The sequence below is a fragment of the Dipteris shenzhenensis genome, chromosome 16, assembly GCF_047967505.1.
Source record: "Dipteris shenzhenensis isolate YYH24624 ecotype China chromosome 16, Dip_SZ_1.0, whole genome shotgun sequence".
NCBI lineage: Eukaryota > Viridiplantae > Streptophyta > Polypodiopsida > Gleicheniales > Dipteridaceae > Dipteris > Dipteris shenzhenensis.
Genome location: NC_141611.1, coordinates 24,123,675 through 24,130,369, shown reverse-complemented (window position 1 = coordinate 24,130,369; position 6,695 = coordinate 24,123,675).

The following is a 6,695-nucleotide window of genomic DNA, read 5'->3' as shown; positions in this document are numbered from 1 at the left end:
TTTTCATTCTTCTCATAAGTCAAATCTTATTTGTCGCTCTTGCTCGTGATAGTAAGTCAAATCCTCCTCTCCCCTCTCTCTCCTTCTGCTCCCTCCTCTCCTCTCCCTCTCCCTCTCCTCTCTCTCCTTCCTCTCCCCTCCCTCCCTCCCTCCATCCATCCCTCGACCCGGCCCTCCCCCCTTTCCCTCCCCTCCCTTCCCCTTCCCTCCCCTCCCTCCGCCGCCAAAACTCCTCCCTCGACCCCTACCCTCCCCTCCCCTCCCCTCCCCTCCCTCCCTCTGCCGCCAAAATCCCCCCGTCGACCCCTCCCCTCCCGCTCCCCCCCTCCCCTTCCCCCTCTCCTGTCACCTAACCCCTTCCTCCCCTACCCCTTTTTCCCCCCTACCCCCTTTCAACCCTCCCCCCTTTTCCCCACCCCCCTTTGCGACCCCCCCAACCCTCCCCCCACCCTTCCCCCGGGCTGGCCGCCAGCCCCCCCTCCTCTCAACCCTTCCCACCCCCTTGCCCCCCTCTCAACCCTCCCCCCCCTCCTTCACGACCCCCTGGAGACCTCCCCCCCTTTCCCCCCGGGACGGCGGCCGCGGTCGCCAGCCCCCTCCCCTCCTCTCAATCCCTCTCACCCCCTTGCCCCCCTCTCAACCCTCCCCCCCCTCCTTCGTGACCCCTCCGAGCCCTCCCCCCCTTTCCCACCCCCCCTTCCCCCGGGCTGGCGACCGTGGCTGCCAGCCCCCTCCCACCCCCTTCACCCCTTCCACCCCCTCCCTGGGCTGGCGGTCGTGGCCGCCAGCCCCCTCCCCCTCTTAGCCCTCCCCCCCCCTCTTCCCCACCCCCCCTTCGCAACCCCCCCGCCCCCCAGCCCTCCCCCCCTCTTCCCCACACCCCCCTTCCCCCAGGCTGGCGGCTGCCAGCCCCCCCTCCTCTCAACCCCTCCCACCCCCTTCCCGCCCTCTCAGCCCTCCCCCCCCTTCGAGACCCCCCCCAACCCACCCCCCCTCTTCCCCACCCCCCCTTCCCCTGGGCTAGCGGCCGCGGCCGCCAGCCCCCCCCTCCTCTCAACCCCTCCCACCCCCTTCCCCCCATCTCAGCCCTCCCCCCCCCCTTCGCGAACCCCCCAGCCCTCCCCCCCTTTCCCACCCCCCCTTCCCCCGGGCGGCCGTGGCCGCCATCCCCCCCTCCTCTCAACCCCTCCCACCCCCTTCCCCCCCATCCAACCCCCTCCCCGGGGCCGCCAGCCCCCCCCTCTCAACCCTCCCCCCCCCCCTTTCCCACCCCCCCTTTGCGACCCCCTAGCCCTCCCCCCCTCTTCCCCACACCCCCCTTCCCGTGGGCTGGCGGCTGCGGCCACCAGCCCCCCCCTCCTCTCAACCCCTCCCACCCCCTTCCCCCCCTCTCAGCCCTTCGCAGCCCTCCCCCCGCTTTCCCCCCCCCTCCTCTCAACCCCTCCCACCCCCTTCACCCCTCCCACCCCCTTCCCCCCCACCCAACCCCCTCCCCGCCCCCCGAGCTGGCGGCCGTGGCCGCCAGCCCCCCCTCCTCTCAACCCCTCCCACCCCTTCCCCCCGTCTCAGCCCTCTGCCCCCTCCCTTCGCGAACCCCCCAGCCCTCCCCCTGCTTTCCCACCCCCCTTCCCCCGGGCTGGCGGCCGTGGCCGCCAGCCCCCCCCCTCTCAACCCCTCCCACCCCCCCACTCACCCCCCTCCCCGCCCCTGAGCTAGTGGCCGCGGCCGCCATCCCCCCCCTCTCAGCCCCTCCCACCCCCTTCACCCCTCCCACCCAACCCCCTCCCCGCCACCGAGCTGGCGGCCGCAGCCGCCAACCCCTCCTCCCTCTCAGCCCCTCCCACCCCCTTCCCTCCCACCCACCTCCCTCCCCGCCCCCGGCGGCCGTGGCCACTAGCCGCCCCCCCTCTCAGCCCTTGATCCCCTTCCCCCCCACTCACCCCTCTCCCCGCCCCGCCAGCGCCGCCAACCCCCTTCCTCCCCTCCAGGCCGCCAGCCCCCCCTTCCCCCTCCCCCCTTCCTCCCTCCATGGGAGACAGTCCCTCCCTTCCCCCCCCTCCCTCCTCCTTTCCTTCCTCTACTCAGCCCCACCCTCTGTCTCCCTTCCTTCTCCCTTCCCTCCAGTCCCTCCATCCTCTTCTTCTCCTCCCCTGAACCTTTCTCTCTCTAGTTCCTCTCTCTTCAAATTTTAAAAAAGAAACTAGAAAAATTAATCAAAAAAATTTGCAAGTACCTGGAAAAAGTTTGTAAGTTTGCTCTTCCTCGCTTTCTTGCTCTTCCTTCCTTGCTCTCTTGATCGTCCTTGCTTTCTTGCTTCAGTGAATGAAATGAGGGGAGAATGAATGAAGAAGGAAGACTATATATAAGAAAAATTAGGTTTTCCTCCTCCTCTCCTATTGGCTTTCCATTCCTCCCCTCTCTCCTATTGGCTTTTCATTTATCCCCTCTCCCATTGGCTCCCATTACTCCCCCTCTCCTATTGGACCCCCATCCCTCATCCATTAGCCCTCCCCCCATCCATCCATTTCTTCTTCCTCCCCATTGCCACCACTCCCATCCCACATTTTCACCACGTCCCATACTCCACCCATTTCCCAAAATCCCAAATTTCCCCATCTCACCCTCCTCTTTTTCATCCCCTATTAACTCCCTCACTCATTTCACTCCCTTATTATCCTACTCCCCTATTACCTTCCCCTCTCCCATTCCATTCTTCCCTCCCCACTCTCACTTCCACTTCCCATTACTCACTTGCCATTTGAAAACTATTGATATATTATTATACTATTTTTAATACTTATTATCATACACCCTTATTACTTCCCTCTCCTATTCCACTCCTCCCTCCTCATTCCCACTTCCACTTCCCATTACTCACTTGCTATACACATTTGCAAACTATTAATATATTATTATATGATTTTTTATACTATTTGCAAACTTACATATGGGCAAAATCATAGGTGTCAAAGCGATCCTATTGTGGTCATACAACAACTGTGCTTTTATTCAAGGGCATATTTATCCTCATCAACAAGCTTATTTACTCAAGGTATGAAGTGCATAATTTGTGCACTAGGTGTTTACTTTATGTCAAAATTGTTTGCCACACACACACACATATACACATACCGAGAATTTTCTAATATTATCGCATCTACATTTCTTCGATGGGCACAAAACTTTGTACATGCCTCAATCTAGGTCTTATTGACGTGCATACAAAGTGGTGCACCCATCTCATAAGTACTTGTTCGGATAACACACCTCCAAACGTATTTTATGACGATTGTGCATAACACTAGCAACAAAATGGTGCATCATGTGAGATCGACTATGCAAAGCATATCCAATGGACACAAGACTTTACACGTTCCTCAACCTAGGCAGTATTGACTTGTGTGCAAAGTGGCATCCCCATCCGATAACTACTTCTTTGAAAAATACACCTACAATCGTGTTTTTTGATGATTGTGCATGACACTAAGGCGACAACGGTGTTTTATGCTTGCTCGACAATGCAAAACATATCCGATGGGCACAATACTTTGCACACACCTTCAACTAGGTAGAATCCACTTACATGCAAAGTGGCACGCCCATCCCATAAGTGCTTGATCGGATAACATACCTAGCAGCGTGTTTTTTGACGGATGTGCATGACACTAGAGCAAAAATAGTATTTAATGCTCGATCGACCATGCAAAGGATATCCGATGGGCATAAAACTTTTCGTACGCCTCAACCTAGGTGGTATTGAAATTTTCTCAATGAGGCACACCCATTCGATAAGTACTTGGTCAGATAACACACCTAATGCCGTGTTTTTTTGCGGATGTGCATATCATTAGGGAAAAAGTGGTGTATAATGCGTGATTGACCATGCAAATCATATCCGATGGTGAAAATACTTTGCACACACCTCAACATAGTTGAAACAAACTCGTGTGCAAAGTGGAGGCCCCATTTGATAAGTACTTATTTGAATAACACACCTATGGCCGTGTTTTTATATGGTTGTGCATGACACTAAGGCAGAAGCGGTGTGTTATGCTTGATTGACAATGCAAAGCATATCTGATGAACACAATACTTTGCACACACCTTCAACTAAGTGGAATTGACTTACATGCAAAGTGGCATGCCCATCGCATAAGTGCTTGATCAGATAACACACCTAGCAGCGTGTTTTTTTCCGAATGTGAATGGCACTAAGGCAAAAATGGTATTTATTGCTCGATCGACCATGCAAAGCATATCTGATGGGCACGATACTTTGCACACACCTTCAACTAGGTGGAATTGACTTACATGCAAAGTGGCATTCCCATCGCATAAGCGCTTGATGGGATAACAGACCTAGCAGCGTGTTTTCTTACGGATGTGCATGGCACTAAGGCAAAAATGGTATTTAATGCTCGATCGACCATGCAAAGTATATGCGATGGGCATAATACTTTTCCTATACCTAGACCTAGATGGTATTAAAATGTTGTCAAAGAGGCACACCCATCCGATAAATACTTGGTCAGATAACATACCTAAGGGCGTGTTTTTTTGCGGATGTGCATACCACTAGGGAAAAAACGATGTATAATGCATGATCGACCATGCAAATCATATCCGATGGTGACAATACTTTGCACACACCTGAACCTAGTTGAAATGGACTTGCGTGCAAACTGGAGCCCCCATCCGATAAGTACTAGTTTGAATAACACACCTAGGACTGCGTTTTCTGACGAATGTGCATGACACTAAGACAAAAACAATGTTTTATGCTTGATCGACAATGCAAAACATATCCGATGGGCACAATACTTTGCACACACCTTAAACTAGGTAGAATCCACTTACATGCAAAGTGGCACGCCCATCCCATAATTGCTTGATCGGATAACATACCTAGCAACGTGTTTTTTGACGGATGTGCATGACACTAGAGCAAAAATAGTATTTTATGCTCGATCGACCATGCAAAGGATATCCGATGGGCACAAAACTTTTCATACACCTCAACCTAGGAGGTATTGAAATGTTCTCAATGAGGCACACCCATCCGATAAGTACTTGGTTAGATAACACACCTAATGGTGTGTTTTTTTGTGGATGTACATATCATTAGGGGAAAAATGGTGTATAATGCGTGATCGACCATGCAAATCATATCCGATGGTGACAATACTTTGCACCACCTCAATGTAGTTGAAAAGGACTTGTGTGCAAAGTGGAGCCCCCATCTGATAAGTACTTATTTGAATAACACACCTATGGCCGTGTTTTTATATGGTTGTGCATGACACTAAGGCAAAAACGGTGTGTTATGCTTGATTGAGAATGCAAAGCATATCCGATGGGCACAATACTTTGCACACACCTTCAACAAGGTGGGATTGAGTTACATGCAAAGTGGCACGCCCATCTCATAAGTGCTTGATCAGATAACACACCTAGTAGCGTGTTTTTTTACGGATGTGCATGGCACTAAGGCAAAAATGCTATTTAATGCTCGATCGACCATGCAAAGCATATCCGATGGGCACGATACTTTGCACACACCTTCAACCAGCTGGAATTGACTTACATGCAAAGTGGCACACCCATCGCATAAGTGCTTGATCGGATAACACACCTAGCAGCGTGTTTTTTTACGGATGTGCATGGCACTAAGGCAAAAATGGTATTTAATGCTCGATCGACCATGCAAAGTATATCCGATGGGCACGATACTTTGGAAACACATTCAACTAGGTGGAATAGACTTACATGCAAAGTGGCACATCCATCCCATAAGTGCTTGATCGGATAACATACCTAGCAGCGTGTTTTTTAACAGATGTGCATGACACTAAAGCAAAAATAGTATTTAATGCTCGATCGACCATGCAAAGGATATCCGATGGGCACAAAACTTTTCGTACGCCTCAACCTAGGTGGTATTGAAATGTTCTCAATGAGGCACACCCATTCGATAAGTACTTGGTCAGATAACACACCTAATGGCATGCTTCTTTGCAGATGTGCATATGATTAGGGCAAAAATGGTGTATAATGCATGATCGACCATGCAAATCATATCCGATGGTGACAATACTTTGCACACACCTCAACGTAGTTAAAACAGACTTGTGTGCAATGTGGAGTCACCATCTTATAAGTACTTATTTGAATAACACACCTATGGCCGTGTTTTTATATGGTTGTGCATGACACTAAGGCAGAAACGGTGTGTTATGCTTGATCAACAATGCAAAGCATATCCGATGGGCATGATACTTTGCACACGCCTTCAAATAGGTGGAATTGACTTACATGCAAAGTGGCATTCCCATCGCATAAGTGCTTGATCGGATAACACACCTAGCAGCGTGTTTTTTTACGGATGTGCATGGCACTAAGGCAAAAATGGTATTTAATGCTCGATCGACCATGCAAAGCATATCCGATGTGCACGATACTTTGCACACACCTTTAACTAGGTGGAATAGACTTACTTGTAAAGTAGCACGCCCATCCCATAAGTGCTTGATCGGATAACATACCTAGCAGCGTGTTTTTTGACGGATGTGCATGACACTAGAGCAAAAATAGTATTTAATGCTCGATCGACCATGCAAAGCATATCCGATGGGCACAATACTTTGCACACACCTTCAACTAGGTGGAATTGACTTACATACAAAGTGGCACACCCA